At 42.5% G+C, this 27,452-nt stretch overlaps 1 protein-coding gene across 3 annotated transcripts in view; it reads left to right on the forward strand.

The window, feature by feature from the left end:
• Nucleotides 1-3,079: 3,079 nt before the first annotated feature.
• lrrc4ba (leucine rich repeat containing 4Ba) overlaps nucleotides 3,080-27,452 on the forward strand; it is a 45,636-nt gene continuing 21,263 nt past the window's right edge. Inside the window, exon 1 of one of the 3 annotated variants that reach the window (XM_085272044.1) lies at nucleotides 3,080-3,163. The gene's annotated coding sequence lies outside the window, so the exon portion shown is untranslated. Of the gene's footprint in view, nucleotides 3,164-4,956; nucleotides 5,289-12,111; nucleotides 12,199-27,452 lie in introns of those variants that run through there. The other 2 variants (XM_085272043.1, XM_085272045.1) reach the window with 2 other exon arrangements.

Raw genomic sequence — 27,452 nt, forward strand, 5'->3', positions numbered from 1 at the left:
TTGTGAATAGTAGCACAGAGGTGCAGACGCTGGTAATGGCTCTGGGGAAACAGTTTGTTTTTGTAGAATTTCCATGTTAAAAGCTGGTCTTTTACAGTTACACTTTGATTTGATACCTGTTGCACCGAGGTGCAGTACTGTCATCTGACAGCAAAAATGTTCTGAGATGAAGCCACAGGGCAACTGGGGCTTCCCTGTGTGGAGTTTCTCCCTGTGCCTGTGTGTTCTCTCTGTGTACTCCAGCCTTCTCCCACAGTCCAAAGATATGTTTTTTCTTCTTCTTCTTTTGGTTGCTCCCTTTAGGTATCACTAAAGCAGATTGTCTGCCTCTGTCTCACCCTGTCCCTAGTGTCCTCTTTTGTCACACCACCTCTCTGCATGTCCTTCTTCACTACATCGACGAGTCGTCCTTCTACCATGCTTTCCCCCGTTCCTCTTTCTTTGTCTTCCACTGGCACCCTGTTGGCCAACAGCACTAGAGCCAGTTGGTGTTTCATCCCAGGCTCCAACCAATCCAGTATGAAAATGATATTGTTGATGATATGCATGTTTGATTAGGCAAAGATTTGGATGCCCTTCTGATGCAACCGTGATACACCCTCAGCCAGGCGACACAGCCAGGATTAATCAGACCGCAACTTCTGCCCTGGCAGCTGCCCACAAATATCCACTCTTTGTCATCAGCCATCTTGACGCTTTCTCTGTAGCCTTTTTTCTCTCCTGTGATGCCAAGCCCAGTGTAGGCCTGGCAGAGCAACTGTCCCACGAAGCACCCAGAGAAGTACCTTGCCCTCCAGCCTTGCTTCTGGCACTCCTTGACCCTGCCACTCTCCTCCATATACTCGTCTCCTCTTGGTGCTTTTAGCTCCAACACAATAATATTCTTTTTCGCTCTTTCTCCACCCTTTCTACCTGAATTGGATAAAGAATTAATCAAATGCATGAATGGACCCAGTTGTGTTTTCTGGGCATCAGAAGAAGAACATTTTTTCTTTGCATGCTAACTTTTAAATGTCCTTTTTGCGGTCCCCCTCTGCAGAATTGACCTTCTTCTACTTTAATTATATATAATACATATTGTTAAATTTTGCATTTTAATGCCTTGTCTGGTTAAAATCACACTGCACTGTCCTGTGGTACAAATTGTTAGTAAAGGAAAGTACAACCTGGCACCATTTGGGCTTTGTTTGATTTTTGGATGTACAGTAACAGCAGCTGTTTCTGCAAGATTTTGTTGATTAGTTTAGTTCACTTTGGAATAGTTTAAACATTTTTCAAAAACGGGAAATTAAAACAAGTACCTTTAGAATGGGTTTCTTTAAAATACTGGCATATGAAAGTGGAACAAAGACACTGAATGTGATATGAAACGTGCAAGTTAACCATAAAACAACTCAGTGCTTTATACCGAACATTCCAATATCAAGCATTTGAGTAAAGATATTTTCTTTTGTGTGCCTCATATAGATTTATGACATTTGCATTAAAAAGACGATTACACATATTAAGTGCAGTTACCCTTACGTGCCGGGACACATCCTCACACACAGTATGCCCATAGTCTGTGCTGTTTGACCACTTTTTACTGCAAAGTGGTTTGGGCCTGAAATTAAAATGTTGATGGCTGGGTGACATTTTGGTTATTGCTGTCTGCGTTGCCACCGCGAGGAAAGCAGCGGACCAGTTTAAGGGCCAGTTTGGCCTGGCTATAAGCTAGAGATGAAGATTATACAGCATGGTGCAAGAAGTACTGCTCGGCATAATGGGGTTTATAGGCCTGTGGCAGAGTTTGCTTTACGCCCTGCCGGAGGTGGTGGTCAACAACAGGAGCGAGAGACAGAAAGGCACGAGAGACATGTCTTATTATTCAGCCTCACCACGTAGTGCGAATGAGTTGCGGTGGTCATGTTTGAAGATGTGATGATGAGATTAGGGTGCATGTGAAGAGACGATGAGGAAAAGGAGGCAGGTAAGAGCAGCGTATAACACCTAAAATTGGATCTGTCTTCAGGAGCTTTGTGGTCGAGGTCCACTTGGCCTGGGTGTGGGAGGATCAATGTCTCCATTGAGCCCTAATGGATGCGGTTGCCAGATAGGGCTGTTAGTGATAAGGGAGGAGTATTAGCTTTAGTGTTGCAGATACAGGCTTGGTTAACTTCGTGTTTAAAGGAGCTTCTTGTTTTTCTGTGGGTGAAAGCCAAGTGTTTTATGGTCTACACTGCCATAAGCGTTGGAGCATTCAACCCTTGCTTGCTTGTCACGACAGCCAGAATGTTCAATTTGGTATCAAACGGGTTAGGATTTCTGCAGCCTGTGGCGTGCTGTTTCGCCATCAGATACGGATCAGGGCTCTGTTAGGGCCTCGGAGGCTGCGAAGAGTTCAGTCTTGAGACAGCATGTGAGAAGGGAGCGGCAGGAGGAGAAAGGCAGGAGGCCTGTTCCCTACACCACCGGCATATCTGCCCCAGTTCCTCTCACCACGCCATTCCAGCGCAGTAAGGCGATGGCAGAGGTTTCACCCCGGCACAGCAACTACCGCCGAGGCCACAGGACCTAAACATAACCCAGGGCAAAGAGAGCGCCTGCACATCTCTCAACCAATATGCCAGCACAGCATAACACACAGCAATACAAGGCAGAGCACAGAAGGCGTGAGCAACCTCATCCACAGGGCAGAGGCAGAAATACTAGATGGCAAGCTTTTTGTCTTCATATGAGGCACATTAATCCTCACAGTGGCTCCCATCTTTATTCATTTATCGGCCTGTGGTGTCCACTCAATCAGTCAGTTAAAGTCTGGCCTGATGGAGCGAGCCCCGCACACCCACCACAGCGAGGGAGAGAGGGAGAGAGAGGGGAGGGAAGGTTATACTCCATACCATATAGCCTGAGCAGACACTGCAGTACAGAGATACAAACAGGGTGGGATGGGGAGGAAGAGGAGGAAATGTGAGGGGGCTCTTTTAAATAATGAGGCAAGGAGGGAGGAGAAAGGGAGAGAGGGGGGAGGTGAGACAACTGGAGGTGAAAAGAGAGCAGCCTTATATCAAGAGTGAGCGAGATTGAGAGGTTCAAAGTGAAGGAGGGGAGAGAACAGTCAATATCAAGAGCAAGTGTTAGGGAGAGATCCGGGACGACGACAACACCTCCACAGACTACTGAGGTATGTATGTGGGAGGGAGGAGGGAGAGGAGGGAGAGGAGGACAGGGAGTAGGGAGGGAAGGAGGGACGTGTTGGTGGAGAGTGTGTGAGAGTTAGAGAGAGGGAGGGATATCCACTGCACTGTTGTGTGACTGGAAATTTAATAGAGAGAGAGAGAGCGAGAGAGAGGGAGGCAGGAAGGCAGCAGGGGAGGAGGGAGGGTGGGGTGGAGAGAAGGGCGAAGGAGCGACGCAATGCAAAAAGCACTGAGCGAGAGCCGTTGTTGTTGGAATTACAGAGGACTGGGACAGAGCGTGGATGCTGCTAGACCCTCACTGCAGAGCGTGGGGCTGTTTGTGTGTGGGGGGGTGGGGAAGTGGGGGGTGGGGGTCAAGTGAGCGAGAACATATTGTGCATAAAGTGGAAGAGAGCAGCCAAGGCCACGTAGAGTGTGCACTGTGCAATGTTTAATAAGAGAGAGGAACAGGTTGGCCACCCTGTTGCTGCATCCAGACTAAATATGCAGGGGTCAGTCATAACCCTGATCCCCATCTAAATCATGCCTGTATGTGTGTATATGTGTGTGTGTGCGATAGCCGGGAGCAGTGCTGGAAGGAAGACACGTGTGTGAGGAGTGTGTGCATGAAAACACGTGCCTGTGATGAAGTGCTGGCGTTGAGGTGCAAGAATGTGAGAAGAGTGATCCACTGAGTCTCGATATAGAACATTATCAATCCAGCACTAATCACCCGTCTGAATCCCCCCACAGCACTCACACACTCATCCCCTCTTCCCTCTTACCCTCTGTTATCTGATGGACACACGCTCAACCACCCACCGCACATCTCCCCGCTAATATCTTGCTGAAGTGATTGACAACTCAACCCCGAGCAGACCTCCAACCTTAACCTGACCTTAAACCTCGCCTCACTCCCACATTTAATAACCTATCCCCGGAGAGGCTTTGCCCAAACTGTCATCACCTGAAACCAATCACATTAGTGCTCACATTCTTTAAAAAGGCAAGTTAATTTCTGGGAAATAAACACGCTCAACCCCCCGCGCCCAACACAATACCCCTCCTTTCCTCCATCTTAGGATGCCAATCAATATACCCGCGCGCATACTGTATATGCCCCACGTACGACGGGATCCACAATGGCAGCAGGACTCAAATCCAACGAGGTAGCGCTGTACAGGTGGGGCTCAGCACTGCGTGTGCGTGAGTGTTTCCAAGGGAACCGACCAAGCAGCAGTGTTCCTTGTAACAAGCAGTAAACAGCACCATCACCGTCATTTTATAGAGATTATGCGAGCATATGGACACGTGCGTGACTGTCTCTGGGATCAAATGTAAAAAAAAACACCGCAGCTGAATAGTGAAATGCAACGAAAGTGTGGGTTCCTGTGACTAATTATAATCATAACACATAGGAAGGTGATAATTACTGTTACATTGGATGCATTTATTTATTATGTAATCCCATTTTTGCGTTATTAATAGGTTGTTTAATGCTACGAGCGCGTTTGCAACTGACTGTTTAGGTTTTATGTGCAACGCAGACCAACGCAAATCACTCATTTAACATTTTTTTTTGCTTCAAAAGTAAGAATTTAAAATAACTATATATATATATATATATATATATATCTATATATATATATATATATATATATATATATATATATATATATATATATATATATATATATATATATATATATATATATATAGGTATATAATTTTTTTTTTTTTTTTTTTTTTTTTTTTTAAAGAAAAACTGTCCCGGCAGTGTAGCCCATCCCCTCTGAATCGACCAGTGGTTCCATCCACCTGAAGATGTCTGAGACAATTCTCATTACCAGCGGTAGAAGCGCAGCACTTGGAAAGGGTGAATCAATCAGAGAGGGAGAGAGAAAAAGAGAGAAAGGGAGAGAGAGAGAGAAGAAACAGTGAGGGAGACGGAGGAGAGAGAGAGAGAGAGAGAGAGAGAGGAGAGCGAGAGGAGGGAGAGAAGACAGCGTCGGCGGCTCTGCAGTGGAATACGCTGTTATTTGAGGGAAGGTGAGAGCTCTCGGAGTACCGACACGCGCGCTTTGAGCGAAGATGTGTTTCAGGACTTGATGGAAGCATAATAAAATAAAGGTAAGTGTCTCGATGACATTCAGAGTCCGGGTGCAGTTTCGTGACATTCTGGTGTTTGTCTGGTGTGTCCGCTTGTGTGTGTGTGCGCGCGAGAGAGAGTCTGGCGGACAGTTAAGTGCATTTCACGCGCTACAAACTACTAATATGTTGGAAATCTGCGTGTATCATGACCGGATGTGATTTGGGAACTGTCCTCGTTTGGAATCCGAGAGAGGCCTCTAAAGGTGGCTGATATCCAGGAATTACGCGTGACAACAAGACAGACGTGTGTCACAGGGAATCGATTCAATTCTATTGATTTGCATGATTGGATTTGGTCCGTATGCGCAGTTCAAACTTTGCACCAGCTCCTTGGGATGTATTTCTTGTTTCTGTTTGTGTTCTGTGTGCTTTTTCAGCACAAGTTAATCTAACCTTGGAGATAAGAGGAGCATCCACTGTAGCACAAGCTGTTGACAGGGCTTAATATATGATCCGTTTAACGCGCAGCTTTCACTCAAATATACTCAATTAAACCCCCCCCCCCTAATCGGACCAGTTTACAATGTTAATGTGTGTGTGTTGGGCTTCAGCTACCCTCGCTGGCCCCTGTTGATGACCCCAGATTTGGAGGAAAATGCGCAGGCACCTTGCGGCTTACGCGCGGTGGGTTAAGCTCTGAGTCAGAGCCTGGGGCCCCTCCGGCTGAGAACAAGGAACAGATAGATTAGGACTGATGAATGAAGATCTACTGCCTCTATCTGCAACACAATGATATGGTTATGAGGGGATTTAAATGCTAATGTGCAGTGTTTGAGAGAAATCCGAACCGACTGGGACTAGCGGGAGGAGATTGCTGGCAATGTGTGTGCTGTGGACCAGCTGGATGATCTCCTGAGTTTTATGACAGACAGAATAGGTTATTAATGGGGTGTAGGAAGGTGAACTGGGGCACTGGGGCAGGATTAGACAAGAAAAAGGTTGGAAGGATCTGCGTGTGTCTGTAGTTATGTGTGGGAAGGGGAAGGGGGTGTTGATGCACCGAGAAGCCCCTCCAACAGTGTACATTTTAGCAGATTTGCATGCCTGGAAGGAAGAAAATGAAGCCGAATTTCAGGGAGGTTCAGAAGAAGTGTGTGTGTGTGTTTTTAACTGGAAGATGGCTTGTGTCAGTATGGATTTCCTCCCATGCTCTCATACTGCTAAAGTAGAACTGTTTGCTGCTTGCATTTTACACCCCGCAATTCAAAGCTCTTTACAGTACCTATAAATTTCTACACCATTGTAGCTAAACAGTCGAGCAAATGACCACGACATATACCATTTATAGGCCCTCATTCCACTGCACATCCTTTCTATTGGATCCAAAATAAGCCTAGAGACGTAAAACTTTAAGAGGATGGTAAGTTTTTATGTTGCTCGTAAAAGCATGTATTTCATCCAATCATATTGGTTTATGGTCAATAGTGAGGTAGCGAGGCTTCTTTCTTAGCTGATCGTGAACTGTATTTACAACATCACCAGTAACTGCAAGGTTCGGGCTTCATGAAAAGCTTGTCACATGATATCGCATTTAAAGCCAAGGTGCTCCAGCTCGGGGCAGCGCTTCAAAATATCAAGACATCTCACTGCCGCAAAAGCCAGGCCGGAATGTCACCGGAATTTGTTCATCTTGAACTTTGCTGCTACCCTCCTCCCACCAACCCCACAAACCGAAGCGTTACCTCACTTACTGAAAGACAGCCACATTGTGACCACTCAAACAAGACAGCAGTCTATTTAGTTTCTGTGATGTGGTTTTTATGGATGGGGGGACGTGATTTCTTGTGATCCTCATTATTGGGATTTTAATTTTAAATAAAATCAAGAAGACCCTGTACTGAATGAGTAAAGACCTTGAAATAGGGGGAATCTAATGCACAACTTACAGTAGGTCAGATCTCTATGAAGTCCTGAAGGTGCAAAGTCATGACACCTCTTGACCTAATATGCATGTTATTAAAATTGAACAATGTCACGATTCACAAGGAAAGGTTAACACAGATTAGTTAAATGGGATGCAGGTGGAATGTTTTATTCATCTGATTTCCTCTTCATGGACTCTGTTCATGTAACGGGAACATTTAGACACTGGTAGCTCCAAGGTCTAAATTGTCGGCAACCAAAGGAAGGACATTTGGCAGATTTTCTTTTTAATTCTAAAATGTGCGAAAGGTGGAAAAATAAATAAAATAAAATATAGCAGTCAACACTTTCCTGAAGGATTTTCTGAACCTCTTCTACAGTCTGACCACTTAAAAAAAGAAATAGCATGTGGGTCATCTTGCAAATTTCAACTGTTACCTGATAAATTTAACACACAGACACACACATCCCACTGACTCCTTCCTGTGTCACAAATTAAGCACCGGCTGAGCAATTTCAGTCATTTGAGGAATCAGGCCAAGCTGCTCTTTAATTTCCTAGGCACACCACTTATGCATGGCCGATGAGCTTGATGAAAACAAGCAAGCAGGTTAACAGGGACATGGTAAATTACACCTGCACACCTGGCCTAGAGGGAAGGTGTGACTTTGAGATAATGCTCAGCCCCCCACTGCTCTAACGTTGTCGGAATAGTGGAGCCATTGCGGATTATTTCCAGAGGAGATATATAAAAGTCGAAGCAAATCCTCCAAAAACAAACACCCTAGGTGGCAAAGGGCATGAGAGGAGTCCAGCATATAAATGATTGCCCCCTAAAATATTGTCCCAATGATTTGTGCATCTCCCAAATGAAGCCAGGGTGCTTTTAATCTGGTTAAAGTGTAGTTTGCCTTTCTTTGTCCCCTTACTGTAAAAGGACAATGGACTGCATTAATTCGCTGCTACATTAGAATGCAAAGGGAGTAACTGTTGCCCTAAATATGGTGTCTGCCTGAGTTTGTGCATACCTGTGTGTTTATGCACACGCACTCATTTCTGTGACAAAGAGCCAGAGCCAGATAGAGATTATAGATGACACTTAAACTGTTCTAATCAGGGCAAGCTGGCCGCTGATCTCTTCATAGAGCGGCGGTGTCACTGATTGATGGCTGCAAGACTTGCTGATGTACACGGGTTGAAGGGTGAAGGGAGAGTCACCGATCAGCCAAGAGAGGCAGAGAATTGTGGGAGGAACCTCCGGCGTTCAGCTCAAAATGCAGCAAGACGAGGGACCCATCTGAGACGCTGGGATCGTATCGCACACAGTCGCCACGTGCTCACGCCACGCCAGAACCTGGATATCTGAGATTCTGTTTTTGTGCATGATGTGGCACAATTTGAATCCCCGCAACCAGGGGGCAGGGAGTGCATGAGCACTGACCCGTGCAGAGCAGAAATGCTAAGCTCCCTATGATGGCGCGGTGGGTATAATTAGCCATGATTGGTTTGATTGAGTCTTCTGTCCAGGCCTGGGTGTTGGCCCTTTGGGGAACATGATGATTGTCCAGACATTAATTATTGAATAATAGTTGGAAGATTGGCAATGGTTAATGACACAAAATGAAAGCTATAATCCATTGAATTGACATAATTAGAAATGGTGAGATTTCCCCTGAGGAGTATATTCTCATCATGACCTAAAGTGAAGAGCGACGCCTGAAAAAATGAACTAAGGCGATTCCTTCCCCCTCCTACCTCATGAGTTCATGAAGGCACATTGGGAGAGCTGCCTGGAGGTGCTCGAAAATCCGATCATCTCCTAGTAAAGATGGCTGAAAGCGGCTGTTTCTTCCTCGTGTCACCGTGAGTGGCAGTCAGGATGCAGTTTCGGTTTGTGCTGTCTGAAATGAGCTCACCAGAGAGAGCGGTCAGCTCTGAGTGTCTGATATTGAGTTTGGCAAATAGAAGAGATATTATCTTCTCCTGGTTAGATTAAGTATTAGTAAATGTGATTGGGTAATGAAGGCGGTCAAGCCTCAATGACCACCCTGCTTTACAGCTACTGCCGACTTGGCTGCATCTATGAACAGAGTCTTGAGGGAGTTTGTTTCGGGTCAGTGGTGGCATAAGAGTTCAATACAGCATTGCAGAGTCGGGCTGAGGCCTTTCCTCCTCTGTCTGCCTCACTGGCTGGCTGTGCCGGCCGGAGGCGCAACAGTTGTGGCATACTGATGCTGATGACAGTATAAATATTGATGATGGAGATGGCAAGAAACAGAAGCATGAAATTATAATCCTGATGACCAAAGTGTGATGCTAAATGTTTTCTCTCTCTCTCGCTCTTTTTTTTCTTCCTCCCGCTGTTGTTTTTACATGTGATTCAAGCCTGACACAGACAGGTTTGGTTTCCACGGCGCTCTGAGAGATCACAATGAGATGCCTGGAGAGAAGCGTGGGCATGCTGTCGCACAAGATGACACGTAATCCAAACGTCCTTTTTGTAGCTGGTTGGAGGTTGTCGTATTTTCAGGGGCAGCAATGGGGGCTGTGCTGATGTCACTGTGAGATGGCGGCTCCTGAGGTGGGGGTGGGCGATAAGACATGCCAGCAGCCGTCCCTGGAGGCCGTTAAGGGCCCCAGAGGAGGCAGTTAGCAAAGCTACGCGCCATCGCTGTGATAAATCGCAGATTCTGCTGTATGGTTAGGACGATTACTCTCGGTGCCATCACATGAACCTGTGCACGTCTTCACTGTTTGTTTTCCAAGTCCCCGGACTCCCCGCGATATATGTAGAGTGTTGACTCAGTTGTACTGGTTTATTTATATATTGTGCCCCTCTTGCATATTTCTCTTGTGGTAGCTTTCAGATTGGGTGGTGCAGTGGCGAGGTGTTCAGGCTCAAGTTTCTCTATCAAACTCAAAACAGTTGATATGGTAAGGCACTTCCCATACTAAAGCCTCAGTGAGGCTTAGTTTGAACTTTTCTGTTAGAATAGAGACTTAAAGAGTTAGAACATCCCAGACCAATCTATCTAGATTGCTTTGGTGTGAGCTGCTATGTACTTTTGGAGATATTGTCTGCCCTCTCATGAATACCAAAAAACTAGACCTTACTTGCCTTGTGGTGCTCAAAGTGCAAAAGTGGGGTGGTTGAGAAACGTGAAGAATCTTAGTTTTCCCGATGAGGCACAGAAACAACTTGTTGAACTTGATATAGTCATCTTTAAAGTGACCAAAGACCAAAATAACCAAGAGTTCTATCTAAAGAAATATACCGAAGGCGACCTAACTGATAGGAATAAACCAAAATACATAAACTTACCTGCCCAGCATGGGGAAAACATGTCAAAAGAAACAGCATCCCACCACTACAAACTCCTTCAGTCTATCAAGCAAACCGCATAGCAAAAGCTACAGGTGGAAACACGTGTGGCAGGTTGGAATAGGAGGAAGATGAATAAATCTCTGCCCACGATGGCACCAGACTGTCCTCAGCCTGGAGCCAATCATCTGCAAGCCGAAAGATGGCACATCAATCATGTCCAAGTACCTGCACATTTCAGTTATCATATATCGACACACTAAACCACCCGAACCAAACATCCCACAAGGAGAAGGAAAAACAGATCTGTTACACTCATGACAAAATACCATTGAAGTCGTAAAATTCTCTTTCCAGAAGTCATGATACATTTATCAAAAAAAACCACTAATTTTTTAAAAATCCACAAACCTTGCTGTGATCAGTTTCACCTTAGGAGCTATTTTCTTTCTACTGTCTACATCGGCCAATCCAGAAAACATCCAGTTAGCTAATATGATGAATACCCATGCTGCAGTCATGGGTATTCACCTGTCTTTGCAGGTAGATAAAGACCAAAAATTAGACTGTGCCAAATACTAAATCATTTGGATATCCATTTGTTGAGTATTTAATTCAGAATTTTCAGATTTGGTTATTTTTTATAAAATGTTGACTGTATACTCAGCTTGTGTGACTGACCTCCCTCACACTCCCAGTAGTGAGCATCACACTTCAGATGACCTCACTGCTGCTAACTTAGTGACTTTGCTGGGAGATTAAGCGACTTTTCACACCCCTGTAGAGGATTTCTTTTAAAGGCATTGCAAAAAAAAAAACAAAAAAAACTCTGGTCAGCATCACGACGACTTCTCCTGGCACAGGAACAGAGGTCTCCCTCTCTCTGCTGTGTTCACTGGATGAGTAGAGCTTCTAAGAGTGACAGAGCAGTGGTGCATAGTGCGAGAGAAAAAAAAAGTAAAAAAATAGTTACTAAATGAAACTGCTCACATCAAAGTTTGTGGGCTTTTAGAGTACCCGGGTCATGAATTCTGGCATTGCTGTTGAGTTTGGATTTTTGAGTACCACAAGGCGAGTGCCGTTTAGTTCTAATACATCCAAGAGAAGGCAGGCATCTGAACAGCTGATAGCTTTAAAAGCAGGGCACTCATACTAGATTAATTTAGATGGATGAACAACACTACAGTCTAGAGGACGGGCCTGTATCTTTGATTTTGGAGTGAACTGTTCCTTTAATGGTTGTATTTTTCCTCTCAGCTGTGGGTTTACAGTGACCTGACCGATCAAACAAATCCGAAGATAAAATAGTTGTTGTTTTTTTTTTCAGTTATCACGCAGTTATTTCTCCTCTTAGAGGCGTAGTCATTTAGAGTTTTTGTCTGGCCAAAATCAGATTCGATCCAGGGACTGTTCCACGGTTCCACACTGCAGGGTTTAGCGAACTGACACCCCGCTTTGGGAGCTGCAGAGCAGGGCCGCGGACGCCCCGAGCCCCCGCCGATGTGACGGAGAGACGCAAGATGGTGAGTGGTTACTATGGCAGGTTACTATGGCAACCTCAGGTCTCTGTGAGAGCTTCCATTTCGCACAGCGTGGGAGAGAGTAAGAGAGAGGGAGAGAGGGGGGAATGAGACAGAGAGGGAGAGAGATGGGCTGGAGAGAAGAACCTGCAGAGGAAGAAGGGTGGAGAAATCAGCAGAGGAGGTGAGGTGTGGAAATAAACATGCCTTAGGTGTAGAGAGAGGAAAGCGGGGCGAGGAGATGAGCACAAAGGAGGTAGAGAGAGAGAAGAGGAGTGTGAAGGGGGAAAAGTGATGGAGAGGTGTAAGTGGTGGGGTGTGAGAGGAGCCGATCGGAGGGCAGCGAAGACGATCACGTGGCGCTTTAGAGCAGATCTGCACTGCATCCACACGCAGGCCGGAACATTTCAACGCTGTTTTGTAATCTTTCTGGTGCTGCACACTATTTATCGCGCCTTCTATCTCCATTTCTTCTCCCTCACCTCTCTGATTCAGTTGGCACGGCGCTCAGCGGCGAGAGACATTGTGTCAGTCTTGGTGACTAGTCTCCATGGAGACGTCCATCAGTCAGTCCGTGTCAGTGTTTTGTGGGCAAAGCCTTATCGTGTTTGTCAGTGTGAGTGTTTATCTGTCTGTGTATTAGTCAGTGTGTCACTCATAGAGAAGGCTGGGGCGAGGCCTGAATGGATGGGGGCCGAGAGCGTGTTGCTTATCACTCACTCATGAACGCACACGCCGTCGGTTTGTTTGGGAAAAAGACGAAGGTTTATGCGTAAAACCGCGAGGATTCGCCGGAGACATTCACACAGATGCACACAAAATAAAAGTGTACCCACCTCTGCTCCACATGTTGCACGACACTTAGTAAATACTTATTCTCCCTTTTTCCACTCGTGTTGTCCGAGTTAAACGCTGAGCCTTGTTCCAGTGTAAAATCTGGCATCATATGTTGCAGAGAACTCCTTTGGTTAAATAATTCACTTTGTTCTGTATGTTGTTAATGTGCAAAACACCAGCAATATGACAGCATCAGTGCTAAAAACGTCCCATTTTATAACTAATCTAATTTATTTTTCTTTATAGTGAGCAGACAGTTGAGTGGTGTGTTGCAGTCATGTAACAGAAAATGTTTTTCAAATAGAACATATGCAGTCATAGCATTCTCCTTTGCTTTAAAGAATAGCACTTCACTTGCACAGGCAGTTAATATCGTAATCGTTTTTATTTTAAACTGTTGCTGTTCTCATTATTTCTCAGGCATTTGCTCATTTTTACTCTACACTATGTAGCTGGAAGAGAGTCCACAACTCCATTTGTGAAATCATGTATTGATGACCTTCACTTTGACCTTGAGTAGTAAAGGAAGACTTGTAATGACATTACTTGTTCTAATTAGAAACAAACGTTTTTGTGATTAAAGGTGCTCAGTCGGAGCGGCTAGCTTGGAGTGCGTGTGTGTAAATGATGTAAGTGTGTGGGGGACTCGACTTAATGTTACATATAAAAAAACGCTCTTGTTAACTTCAAAGTGGGGCTGTTGCACAGCATTGTTGAATCGCAGTGACTCCTCACTCCAATTAGAGATGCAGCGAGCTTTGTCCTGATACATGGATGTGCATCAAACCAGGCTCCAACCATTACATTTATACACAGCAAAAAGTGCACACTCTGGGGCTTTGCCACTACCTAAATAGTGCAAACCATTAAGCTCCCTTAGCAGTGGAAATGCTGAAGTGTATTTTGTCCTTTAGCATATGGTTCTCAAAGTGCAGCCCTTGCTATCATAATTTTTTTCATAAGAATGAAAAAAAAAATAAATAAATAGAGGTCTTTGGCACAAATTCACCCACTTCCAAGATGCACTGAGGAGAGAATAAAGTCAGAAGAGAGAAAAACTCCAGCAACACTCACTTGACTGACATATTTTGGCTTGTGGCTTTTTGCCGGGGTCAAAATGGAAACATATCAACTTTTTAAATAAAATAAGTATAGGTACCAAAAATACAAAACTGTGTGCTCACTTGGTGTTGACGTCCAAAGACATTATGGAGCAAAATTTAAACATCATTCCACCCATGTTTCTTCTTGGACACTCCCCTTTGTCTGTGATTGGCCTGAAATCACTTGACCATATCAGCCCATCCTTGTAGATGTTTAACTTTCAGATATCTTTGTGAATGTAGATGACTGTTTTTTTTTCCGACTTTGTACCCGTCCTATGTAAAATGTTGTCTATAACATCTTAAATAAGATTGATTTTGATGATGTGCTCTGATAAGGCAAAAAGTCAAATATGTTGGTCGAGTAATTGAAGTCTAGCTGGAGTTTTGACCTCTTAATGCCTCTGCACACAGGTCTAGATACTGGTCGGTGATCACCTGGCAACCACAAGTCGCTAGGGAAAAATGTATAACAGCTGACTGGATGGCGACTGGTCGCTGTCAGTAGATGAAATAGATTTCAAAGAGAGTGCAGAACCAAAAACCTCCATGTGATGGCTTTGGTAGCCAGCAAGTCACTGTGGTTTGTATCAAAGATGCCAACTTATCTGCAAACGCTTGCCAACTACTCACCAGGCAGTAGTGAAAGGGCAACGCAAACGGGAAAGTGAAAAATGTCAAAGTAAAACTTGTGACTTACTGCTGCAACCAGTACATTTTAAAAAGTCCCATTTTCGCTTTGAAGGCAAACCAGCTTTATTTCTGATTTGCATTCCACTTTCCACAGTTTCACCACCATTTAACTGGGGTAGTCTGCTAATTCTCCAGAGGACTGGTAATGAACTAATCATTTGATTCAGGTGTGTTGACCCAGGGTGAGATCTAAAACCTGCAGGACGCCAGCACTCGAGGCTTGGAGTTGCCCACCCCTGCACTAGACTTTAGGCCTGCATGACCGAATCTTTAGCAACTCATTTCACCTACCAGCAACTTCCAACAACCACTGACTAACCAGTTTTCCCTGCAAACAGTGGTTGCCTCGGGGTTGTAAAGTAATCTCTACGCCTACTAGGACTGAGGCCTAGGATAGCAATGCAATCATGTTATCACATAGTTCATGTCATACCATGATATTGCAGCCCAGCAGGAAACTAACAGAGTATGTCTGTAATTTCAGTTCCCCTGTTTTAGTCATCGAAGCAGGTTAAATCTTCCTAACAGTGACAGATACTGTCAATATTAAAAAACAGCCACCTTGGATATGGTTGAAAAACTCTAAACCAGTATGAAAATGATTATTAACAACATAAAGCACTGTGCTGAGCAGACATGGTACACACTCTAACTGAAAGTGTTTTCACTGATGTGTCCATTTTCCCCATGCAGTCCTCAATCATACGCAGGCTCTAAACTGGCTATTTGAGAACCACTGCTTTAACATGCCCAGGGGAAACTGTATTTGAAATGACCACAAAAACAAAACAAAACAAAACAAATTAATTAATTAACACCACTTTACCAGTATCACAGAAATAAGTTGCCTTCTGTGTAGTTTTAATAAGCAAAACAGTAGTGTGTGACCTTTTCTGTCATTGATGGGAATGGCAGCTGAGAACCATTTCCAAATTATCCCATCTATCGGAATTGAACGCCTCCAAGCTTATTACCCGCTATTATCAATTCTGGCATGTTTTTGTCGTTATACAACAATGACGTCAAACTAATAGTCGAGCTTTTACACACCTGAGTCATATACAGGCCTGGTTTTTTTTCCTACACTGTGTTCAGACTCTAAATAATAAGCAGCTGCACTGATACTGGAAATGTGTGAAGGCAATATATTTTTTAAAAAGAAAATGATCAAGGATCAAACCTATCAGCAGAACTGTTATAGCTAATATCCCCAAAGATCTATATATATTTTAATCTACACATTCTGTTCAACAGAAGACTTTAACATATATAATGCCTGCAAGCATGTCCAGCTCCATTGTTTTTAAAGACTTCACTACTGTACTAAGAGTACTTTTGCATGATTCACAGTTCAGAATGATCATTATTTATCCTACATCCTCTCCCTTTAATTTGTCCTTCTTCTGATTGGCTGTGCCTCATAAACATCAGGTGGATGGGGGTTGTGTGCTCACAACCAGATGTGTGCCTGATGTGACTATTTTAGGGACCTTTGGCTCAATGAAATTAAAAACATCAACTAGCAGAAAAAAATGGTTTCAAACGAAATGTTTGGAGCAGTCTGAAATTTCAGCACCAACTGTTACTTATACATACGCTCACCTCATTATTTGCAAATTTGACCATGTTCATATGCAGAAAAAGGTCGACTTTTAGGGATAAAGGCGTGTTAACAGTTAAATATTAAGAGCAACAAATCTGTAAAACTGCCAAACAAAAAATATCCCAAATATTAGAGTTTTATAGGAGTACTTATACTTGCCAAGCCTCATGCTGAAAGACATTATGCACATTAGTTTGACGCGACTTCAGTGTGATGTGAAAAATATATAAATTATATAATTTTCATGAGCAGTAATGCAGTACTAAATGTAGACTCCTATGAAACATAGATAAACTTGATGCCTTCAGGTTCTTGTTAAAACCTCAAAAAATGTCAGATATTACAATTTATTGCCAAACTGCAGCGTCTGTATTTAGTCCAAACTAAGAATCATAATGATAAAAGCATAATGTGACTGTGACAGCCAACTGCTGCACGTCACTATTATCACAAGTGATTGCAGAACACCCACTTTAATGCAATAAATTGAGAAGTGTCAATGAAGAAAAACAAATAGTCATCTCCATTTGTATCCAGATAAAAATATTTTTGTTCCCTAACAGATGCATCCTGTTACATAAACCAGCAAAGCAAATAGAGGGCTACGAAAAATCAGTGGATTATTTTAGAAAATGACAATAATACAGAGCAAGAATTACACATGGTAATCTAAGTTATGACAGGCAGATTACACCCCTGTAATAACTGTAACAAACCAGCATCAATTCATCTTTAGCTGAACATGTAATTATGGAGGAGTGAAAGATAACTGCGCTAGCAACTCCGTGTGTAAGAGGATAGTGTTGTCACGATACTAGAATTTCAAACCCAATTTCAAAACCATTTTCAGTACCAAAAACAACAAAATTTAAAATATGAAAAAGAGGCAAAATTTCAAACACTCAAACTGACGTCAGATGATTTTCTTTGCTGCTCACATGGAGTTGTCAAGGTAGGCTGCCACTGTTTCTTTCTAGTTGTTGGTTGACAGCATCTATCTGGGACTTTAAGAGGAAAATTACACCTTTTAGACTCAAATAATTATGTTATCCTGTTAAATTAACATAATCTATGGGCTGGACTGATAATGTTTGCTTCCTGGCTCCCACATTAACATTATGGTTTTGTTATTAGCTGTAGCTGCTAACTGCTGCCTTAATGATAACGAATTATAACAGATGGCTAATGTTGCTCCTGCCAGCTTAACACTTATGAGTTTAACATTGTTGAAACTGGAGCTATGCTGACCTCTCACATTGTCTCAAAACGTGTCGGTCAGTGTGGTGACTGCTGCTCATGTGTTCAGCTGCTAGTGAGGGGAGGGGCTGTGTGCCTGCCTGTTGGTATTGATACTGTTGCAAATGAGCATCGAATCCAATAGTAATTTGTATCAATTGCATCGATTTATTTGACAATCCTATATTCAGTTGTCCATAAAGTGTATTTCCTTACATTTCAATGGTACCTCCACCTAAAATGGGATACAAACACATTTCTGTTAAAAAAAAAATCACTGAATTGTTTCCTGTTATCCATTTTAAACTCTTAACCTCCACCTGGTCACCAGTGACCCCAGAGTTTGTGATGGTGATACGGTTAGGTTTACATCTACCTAGAGCTGGGCGATAGAACGATAACGATATGTATCGCGATATAACCTTTTCTCGATAGAAAAATTTAACTATCGCGATAGACCTCGCCGCTCTTGTCCTCTTAAAAAAAAAAAAAAAAAAGAGCAGCCAATCCAAATTATGTAGCGCAGAGCCGAACCAATCACAGCCGCAGCGTCACGTCACGTGACTTGTTACGTACAGCACAAGTGCCAAGCCGCACACGTGTATTTGTTTGGGAAGCGGCCAGCCACCGTACCGCCCGGGTAATGGAGGAAATGAGTGTGCCGACTAGAAAAATCAACCGAGCGTGACCGAAGGTTACTGAAGAGAAAACAGATGATGGTTCCAATGCCGGAGAGATTGTCGAACGGAAGAGCCATAGAAGTTCCGTAGTGTGAAGGTATTTCGGCTATTTCAAGTCTGACAAAAAACAGAGTAGCGTGCACTGTAAATTGTGCCGAAAGCAAGTCTGGAAATACAATAAACTGGTGCATGCGCTACGTCCACACGTACCCGGGTATTTTTGAAAACGCAGATTTTTCTATGCGTTTGCACCTTTCGTCCACACGTAAACGGCGTTTTTGGTCACTGAAAACGAAGATTTTTGAAAACTCAGTTTTTGCATTTACGTGTGGACTAGAAAAACGGAGAAAACGCAGCGTCAAAGGTGTGCGCATTTTTTGACGTCACACTGTGCACCACGTTATTGTTTCGGTGAAATGAATTTCTACAATACTGTTACTGTTAATTCTACTCTCTGCAGTGTTTAAATGCTTACATATACACACAGTTACTGTCCCTCCACACATACGACTCGGTTCTGCTTCTATGCCCCAGCTTTGTTTACTTTTTCCCACCGAGGCTTCTAGACTTCTGATTGGCCAACATTTCTGCACGGTTAGGAATCTAGCTCCACCTGCTGCTTTGGCATGTTCATAGCAGCGTTTTCCTTCATTTCTGCCTTTATGTGTGGACGGGATTATTTTTTAAAACGAAAACGGAAAATCTCCGTTTTCAAAAATACCCGTGTACGTGTGGACGTAGCCTCAGTCTCTGACTGGAAGCGCTAATTCGTCATTCGGCTTTTGTCAGACTAAAGTAACTGTTAAAACTGTTTGAAAAGCTAAGCTATACAACAAGGAGAGATTGAGAATTTCCTTTTAGTTCTCAGTTTACTTGATATTGACAAAAGTTAGTCAATTTTGTCTGTTCTTCTGTAAAACAAACTAAGATTTATTTTTAGAATTAATATTTTGTTTCTAAGTGGAATTGACAATTTAGTCTGTTTTGTTTGACAGCGGCTGTCTTTTGTGTAGTTTGCAATATTTGCCTTTATTTATCTGAAAAAGTCTCATGTTCCTTAAGTACATCTACCCTGTTGAACTTATTATGGGAAATAAATATATAAATAAAAACAAGCTGCTGATTATTTCACATTTTACTTGTGAGCAACGGCACATTTAAATCTTACAAATATAGTTATTTGGCTTATATCGTGATAGATATCGTTATCGCCTGAAATGAAAAAAACATATCGTGATATGAAAAAATCTTATATCGCCCAGCTCTACATCTACCCCTTTATTTCAGTTTTTAAAAATCTGTTTAGCATATTCAGTCTTGTAGATGTAAAAAAAAACCTGTAAAAAATCTGTGTTAGAAATCTGATTTAAAAGGTAGAATTGTATAGTTTCTGGATCTTTTTTTGTTTAGCATGTGGCTAAAATGCAACTCTAACCCTCCCTTTGTGTTTGTTTGAACCTAACTTTTAATTGTAAATGACATAGTACCTTTTACTTTTTGAGGATTACTTTTTTTCATTGACTTCAATCCAGGGCACGCAGATGCAATGATTAATGTTTGTTTCAGCAAAATGGCACATTATTGTTTTTTGGATTGAGCTGATGATGGCAGTAACTCATGCATAAATAAAAATACAAAAAACAATATTTATTATAAGTGCCAGTATTCTGTTTATTATATTTGTTAAGAGTGAGCAACGGATACAGTGTTCCAGATGTACTACAACTTTGTTTCTTTTAAAGAAACCAGTTCAACTTTGCTCATGCACATTGTACACTGACCAAAAAAGTATGATGATACACGCACTGAACACGGCATAGTCTGACCCCATCACAGAAATGTCACACACATAAACAGCCACATGGAGCCAGAGTTGACATGCTTTAGTGTGACCTCCTGCAAGAAATTCTACACTGAGCTAAAAAAACGACAAAAAAAGGAAAGCGAGGGCAGCGTGAAACCCAGAAATGCTGAACCAAGTCCTCCTCTCCAAAACAGCTGGGAGCAACTTACGCTCAGCTCAGAAACACTGGGAAAAGGTTTTAGTGTAACCCCCCCCCACCTACCCCTCCAAAGGAAAAAAAAAGTGCAGTTTGCATTGCTCTGTAAATCGCTGAGAGACATTTTGATTAGCTGCTGGCTTTGGCTTCTCCCCTCAGCGCGCAGGAATTCAGTGTATCAACACACTTAACAACCTTAAATACGGATTAATTGTTCACAAAATCGGCGTCCCGACTAGGCAGCGCCACAGAACGGACAGTAATAAGTGGATTTCATTTGAAGTAGGGAGGTGGCGTAGTGAATGTGACGATGTTAACATTAAAAAGACTTTTATCCCAGCATGTAATGACAAGTGGTATGAAGCCCCCAGTTAGAGATTTGAACATGTGGGGTAGGTAATGTAATGTCTGTTAATGGGAGTGCTTTAGCAGGGTGGTGAACACAGTGACTTTTAATCTGGAGCTCTATGCCCCCTCTGAAGGGGAGGAGGTCCCCGCTCTTGTAGGAGCAATTCTGAATAGATCAGGGCTCCTCTCTGCATTCAGCATCCTAATGAGAGTAACACCGTGTCTTTGGACATTTTGAGTAGGAGGGCGAGGTAGGAGACGGATGTGGTGCAGAGGGGGCTGCAGTATATCCTATTTGACAAGGATGAGTGGTGATTAAAATGTGGAACGCTGAATGCTCCAGTTTAAGAATAACCTAATCAGGCTTTTATGCTCTTTTCTAAAAATAAGCGCTTATTGTAATAATACTCCGATAACCAAACGGAATCATTTATTGCAGCAAACTACACCAAATTGCGAGAGCGTAACATCATCTCAGACTGCATGTCCTGTCATGAGATCACATTAAGGAGTTTATTGAATAGGGAGAAAATGGGTTTGGGGGGGTGGGGGGATTATTATTGTCTAATTAATAGTTTATCACACCACCATAAGCTCTATTGACCTTCTGTAGGTTACGCCAAAGAGCACAAAATTACAGTTTAGCTCAAGTGGAAACAAGACATTATAAGACATAAAAAGTGAATTCACTACCATTGATATTATAAAAATGTCATATTTATTACAACTCCTATTCTGATGCAGTCAGGCTCTGAAAAGCCTCTTCAGTGGCATCATTGTCACATCTTAAAAAAATACAGCCTACTTAGCTTTGAGAGTCTTATTCATTTGTGTGTGTGCGTCTTTAAAATTAGTCCTTAAATGTAACAACAGGCTGCCTGCAAGGCGTTTATCTTAGATATTGCTAAAGACAGTAACAGAGTGACTTGAAGCATGACAACTATAAAATATCACTCTACACACCTAAATTTAGACAATAAAAGGCAATCATATTAATTACAGATATGAGCTCTTTCCCTGCAAAGGTTAGGGGTTGTCGAAGAGCAAAGTAGGACTGTAGCTGTTTTATCTATTAATAAATTAAAGTATTACTTTTCAGAGATATATTTAAAACGGTGTACCCTGTTTTGTGTATTTATTGTAGTTTTTATATTTTGTGTGTTCTGTATTATATGAGAATGAAAACTGTATTTTTTTTTAACCCATTGCATGTTAAAAAGCTCAGCTAAGGACAAAGGTTAAATAAATGTAACTCAACTGGAACACAAATAACAGGAGTGAAAATGAAAACGGGTCAAAATTAATACTGCCTTGTGTATTTAGTTAAACCAGAAATCAGTTTTATTATTTGACGATGGAAATTGTTAGAGCCAATCCATAGAAGAATATTTTCGGTACTGTTTGGTTTATTGTGTTACATGTTTGATTTGTATAAGATGTTATGAGGAAAATATATACTGTGTGTTTAATTTGTGTTGGGTAAGATGAGCACTGTATGCCGTACGTGTGGTAGTGGAATAGAATGAGCCAGCACAGCATTGGAAATGTGCGCTGTTGCAGCAAACAGTTTTTTGACTATGACATTGTGATATGATAGCTTTGTTTGTATGTATGAGTCAGAAATAAACCTGGACAGCTCACATTAAGAAGGGGAAGAATTATTTTTTCAAAGCTTGGGACAGAAATTCGCCACTACAGAAATATTAATGAGCTTTTAATCTTTTTGTAATGTAATCTAATTTAATTTTTTTTTATATCTCAAATGATGTGTGAACAAAGTTTTTAAGTAAATATTGATTCTAGCTGAATAGAAACAGAGGCTTAGGCAGAAACTTGCAGAGAGAGGTAAAGTTTTCTCGACGGATGAATGGGATGTGGGTTTGGCTAAAGGAGTGCAGCACCACATCCGTCTGGCTGACCATACCTGCTTTTGAGAGCGGTCCCATCGTGTCGCCCCAGCTGATTTAGATGACTTACACAACCACCTTCAAGGACTTCTGGCAGCAGGAATAATAAAAAAAATGAAGGAGTCCCTATGCTTCCCCCATTGTCCTGGCACGAAAGAAAACGGGGCGGTTGCACATGTGTGTGGACTATCGAGCCTTGAATCGCAGAACTATTCCTGTACTATTCAATACACAGTTCCTCGTACTGATGAGGTTTTGGACTGTTTATCTGGAAGCAGGTGGTTCTCAGTCTTGGATTTGCAAAGTGGATAGTACCAAATTTTCATGGCCGAAGAGGACAAGGAGAAAATTGCTTTCAAATGTCTTTGGGATTCTTTCAGTTTGAGAGGATTCCCCAGGGGATAACAGGAGCTCCTGCAACCTTTCAAAGGGTAATGGACAAAGCGGTGGGAGACATGCACATGATTAAGGTAATAGTGTACCTTGAAGATTTGACAGTGTTTGGAAGGACTTTGGAAGAACATGAGCAGAGACTAATCAATGTTCTCGACAGACTTCCGGCATGAATACATTTGGACCAGGGACATGATTTCGAGAGTAAGCTGATTCAAGATCTTCTAAGAGTGTAAGGAATCTGAAATCCCGGACAACCCTTTATCATCCCCAAGGAGATCCACAGCCGGAGAGATTTAACCGGACGTTACTTTCCATTGTGGCAACCTTGGATCCCAAGAAGAAATACATGTGTAATCATTCCATCAGTCATGTAGCACACGTGTACAATTGCACACAGAATGAAGCAACTGGGTACTCACCCTACTTGCGTATGTTTGGTAGAGAGGCCCTGTTGCCCATGGACATCTGTTTCACATTCAAGGATGAGACACAAAGATGCTTGACGGATCACAGATACATAATTAAACTGAATTGCAACAAGCTTACCGCCTAGCAGCACAGACTGCTGAAAAAACTGGAGGTGCTATACGTTGGGCTATGTCCTTTGTGAAAGCAGTCTTGGATTTCACCATGTAGTTTGAGTCATCATTGGAGATCTCCATGATGTGATGCAGATGGCAGAAAGCAGGTAAAACCACAAATCTGTAGTAGACAGTTCAAGAAAGTAATTATTAATCTACACAATAACTCAACCATATAGCTTTTTGAAGAAACAGTAACAATAAGTTAGAAATAGTTTTATTTACCTGCATTGCTCAAGAACAGTTGCCAGCTTTTGGAGTATTACCAGCTCTGATGGAGTTTGTGCTTTTGTTTGTCTAAAGCAGCAAAAACAGCCTCTTGATTCTTTAGTAGACGAGAAACCATATCCAGCGTTGAATTCTACTTTGTGGAAACATCCTGTATGATTGGTTCTTTCTCTTGCCCCAGTCTTGTTTGCTCCTGGTGTAGTTCCTCCATATTAGCAGGGCTGTCTGTAATGCATCTAATTTTGCTTGCTTCTATCTTCTACCACTGATAGTGGTCTACAGTCCAGAGCAATCCATTTTGCGAGAGAATTTGTAAGTTTGTCCAATGTTGACTTACTAATTTTGGTCCTGAAGCCAGTTATTTGGGCTGCCGAACTGGCACTGCTAGCGCTAACAGTTCCCACAGTTTCTGTGCTCACTGCAACATGTTTTGCATTTAGATGGTGACGTAAGGTTGAAGTGCTTCAATGGTATGCCAACTCCTTTTTTGCACAGTTTGCACAAAATCACACTTTTATCAAGGCTTCTGTTGGGTAGTCTTTTGAAATTAAACTTGCCTCTGATCAGTCCTAGCAATACGCTTTGTTCTGATTCTTTGTAGCTCTGATGGGTGCATCGGTAAAATCGGTATACCAGGAAGTCGTGCATTGACAAAAGTTCCCCTTTGCTTGGAATGCAAAGTGTGATTAAATGTGTTATTTTTTAACGCACTATTTTTAATTGCAATTAACACATAAATTTGAGAGGTGTATTGGATTTGCTTAAATAACTGTGATATCATTTGTGTTAATAAGGGTGTGTTTTGTACATTATTTATCCTGCCCTTAGGTTCACTAAACTAAACTAAACTAAACTTTTTGTGCTAAAGAGTTGTCTAGGGTTGCTTCTTTTTTTTAAATAATAATAATGGATTGCATTTATATAGCGCTTTTCGAGAACCTCAAAGCACTGTACAACTCCACTATTCATTCACTCTCGCATTCACACACTGGTAGAGGCAAGCTACAGTTGTAGCCACAGCTGCCCTGGGGCAGACTGACAGAAGCGAGGCTGCCATATCGCGCCATCGGCCCCTCTGGCCATCACCAGTAGGCGGTAGGTGAAGTGTCTTGCCCAAGGACACAACGACCAAGGCTGTCCAAGCTGGGGCTCCAACTCGTGAGCCACGATTACTGTCAGTCCAACCTGCAGGCAAGGGATTTACTGTTAGTTTCCCTGATTCCTGTCCATACCAGAACCATTTGTGGTATCTGGGCTGTAACGAACCCCACCTAGGGGATCGAAACTGAGGTAAAGTGGGTTTAGACTCAGTATAATGGGTGGACAACAGTGCTAACCATGGGTGTCTCTGTGAATTCAGACATTTAAATGCCAAAAATTACTTTTTTCCCTGCACTTTGTTATTTTTACCAACTCATCCAAACCTGAGAAATCAGTGGAACTAAGCAAATTTCAAAAACAGCAAATATACCCCCTCCACACCCTTCGACTACAAATTTCCTAGACCTCTTAGTTTTTTGGGTTTTTTTATTAATCAAAATCTGACAGTCTAAGTGAAACTAAGCAGAGGACATACATATAGTCAGGTTATATTTTATAGTTTTGGATCTTTCTTTGATTTCTATCTGTTTCTCTTACACAGTTAGCTACCATGATTCTATTTGGTGATAATTAAAACATGAAATCCCAAATAAGATAAGCGACCCCTATATACTGCCCACTCCTCATTAAGGGGTTAATTAAACAGGAGTACATTATGATTAGCTAGCAAGCCGAGAAATGATTTGAATTTGACTGTAAAGCATAAAGAAGTCCTTTGACATTAATTCCGTTTACCTCATAAGGACTGATAAGATATCTCGGGATGACAATGAATGTACTTCCATGTTTGTCTTTGCAGATGCATATCTCAGCTTCAGCGTGCTTTGGGCTTGTTTCATCTGTGATAATAGGAATTTGCTCTCGAAACCAAATTCTCCACCTTCTCTCCCACTCACAGTCTCCCTTCTCTCCTATTACAACATACCAGCCATTTAATGATATCTGCTATCAAACACGTATTGACTCAATCTAATTCGAATATGTTGCTCCATAAGCCGAAATCATTACATGCAATATCAGGGAGTAAAAACTCAATACAGTATAGAATGGTGGTGTTTTTGCTTGAATGTAGCATAGTGCTGTAATACACCCCTGTCCTTAAGTCCCTGTTGAGGGGATGGGGGATTTATTGACTGGTTTAATTGATTCACCTGTACTAACATCTAACGTCTCTGAATATTTCAATAACCCAAGGGCCTCCTTCCCCTGGGAGCCAGACATGAATCAGGTATAACAGAGACAACACAAAGGGCGTTAGTATGCTATTAGTCACACTCCTTACAGTTTGTGTGTGTGTGTGGGCAAGTGACGTCAGGGCTTCATTCACCAGCAAGGCCAGTGCTCGTCCGGCTTTCTTTCATTGCCAGAGGGTGGGAGGGTAAACACAGTGGATGAGGCCGACAGAAGGAAGGAAGTGGGAGAGCATGGGGCTTCCTCTCTCCCATCCAGCACAATGTAACACAGCAGCATCACCCCCTCAGCGCCCCCACCATTTAAAAACTATTCACAAGTACCTTCTGTCATAGCCCCATATTCCCATACCCAACCCCCCTGCTCCATCATTAAAAAGAGAAAGCCCTGTGCGTGACTCGGCTACTTCTGCGGAATAAAACTCTCTCTCTCAGTCCCGCTCCCCCTTCTTTTTTTTGTTTTCCATTAAATCAGTGCTCCTGTGTCCTGATGCAGAATTCCCCCTTTCATTTTTTTAAAAGCCCCCTGGTCTTTCATCCCAAAGTCAATTTTGCCTGGCAGTTAGTCAAATGCTTTAAATGTGTATAAGTGCCTGTGAAGAGGGTAAGCTTTAAGTGTGATAGACTACCCTGGGACCAAAGCAGGGCTGGGAGTGAAGGAAAAATGAGGCTAGATGAACATGAACAGACTGGGCTAAAAATTAATGCTGGTTGGTAGCAGACTGTGGAAGGTCTGGATGGGATTATAATGGGCTGATTATGGTGAAACTGTCTCTGTGGCGGGATTACCATTTGACATTATGGCTGGCTGCTGAAACAAGTGAAATGGGTTTCCCCGCATTCAGATTTTTAATATTGTAACTCTTTTTTTGTTGTCGTTTTACTTTGGCGGTACGGTTTATATTTAGATTGACCTCTGTATACTCGGATGCTTTTCTGCACGAATTGCTTTCCTTGGTCGGGATAAACAAGACAATGCAGGCTGAGTGAGAAGTGCCTGCTAAGTGAAAATTTAGTGGTTGTTTTATGTTAACCAGCAGACACTGGGGGTAATCATATTAGCGCTGATTTATCACATCCTAAATTTGTCTGCTTCTTATGAGCTGTGCAGCACAGAGATCACACTTGCGATAGACCAGCACGGCCTCGACCCGCCTAGGCCTGAAGAAACGATCGTCTAGGAAAGTGAAGACCTCGCTCCAGCCTCCTACTTGATTGTATTGCAATCTGTCATATTCCCTTCTAATAAGACGCAGTGAGATGAGACTGATTTGGTTTGGCGCTGTGTGTTCAAATGCAGTTCACTGGAGGGGCCGGCCTCTTTTGGATATCTGAGTCACTTTAAGAAATTATGATTGAGCTGATCTGGTATTTAGACATTTGTCTCCTGGTCAAATCACATCTATATGATGAGAAAACTGCCACGTCTCTCTGGTAGACAGCTGGATGCTGCATGCACTCACTTGTGAAAGACTGGATTTTGACTACTTTACACGCTAATTCACACATTTTTAAATTCAAACAGCTTCAATAAG

This window comes from Mchenga conophoros, linkage group LG4 (assembly GCF_057382185.1).
Source record: "Mchenga conophoros isolate Kocher_MC1m ecotype Shallow Benthic linkage group LG4, M_conophoros_male_GT1.1, whole genome shotgun sequence".
Lineage (NCBI taxonomy): Eukaryota > Metazoa > Chordata > Actinopteri > Cichliformes > Cichlidae > Mchenga > Mchenga conophoros.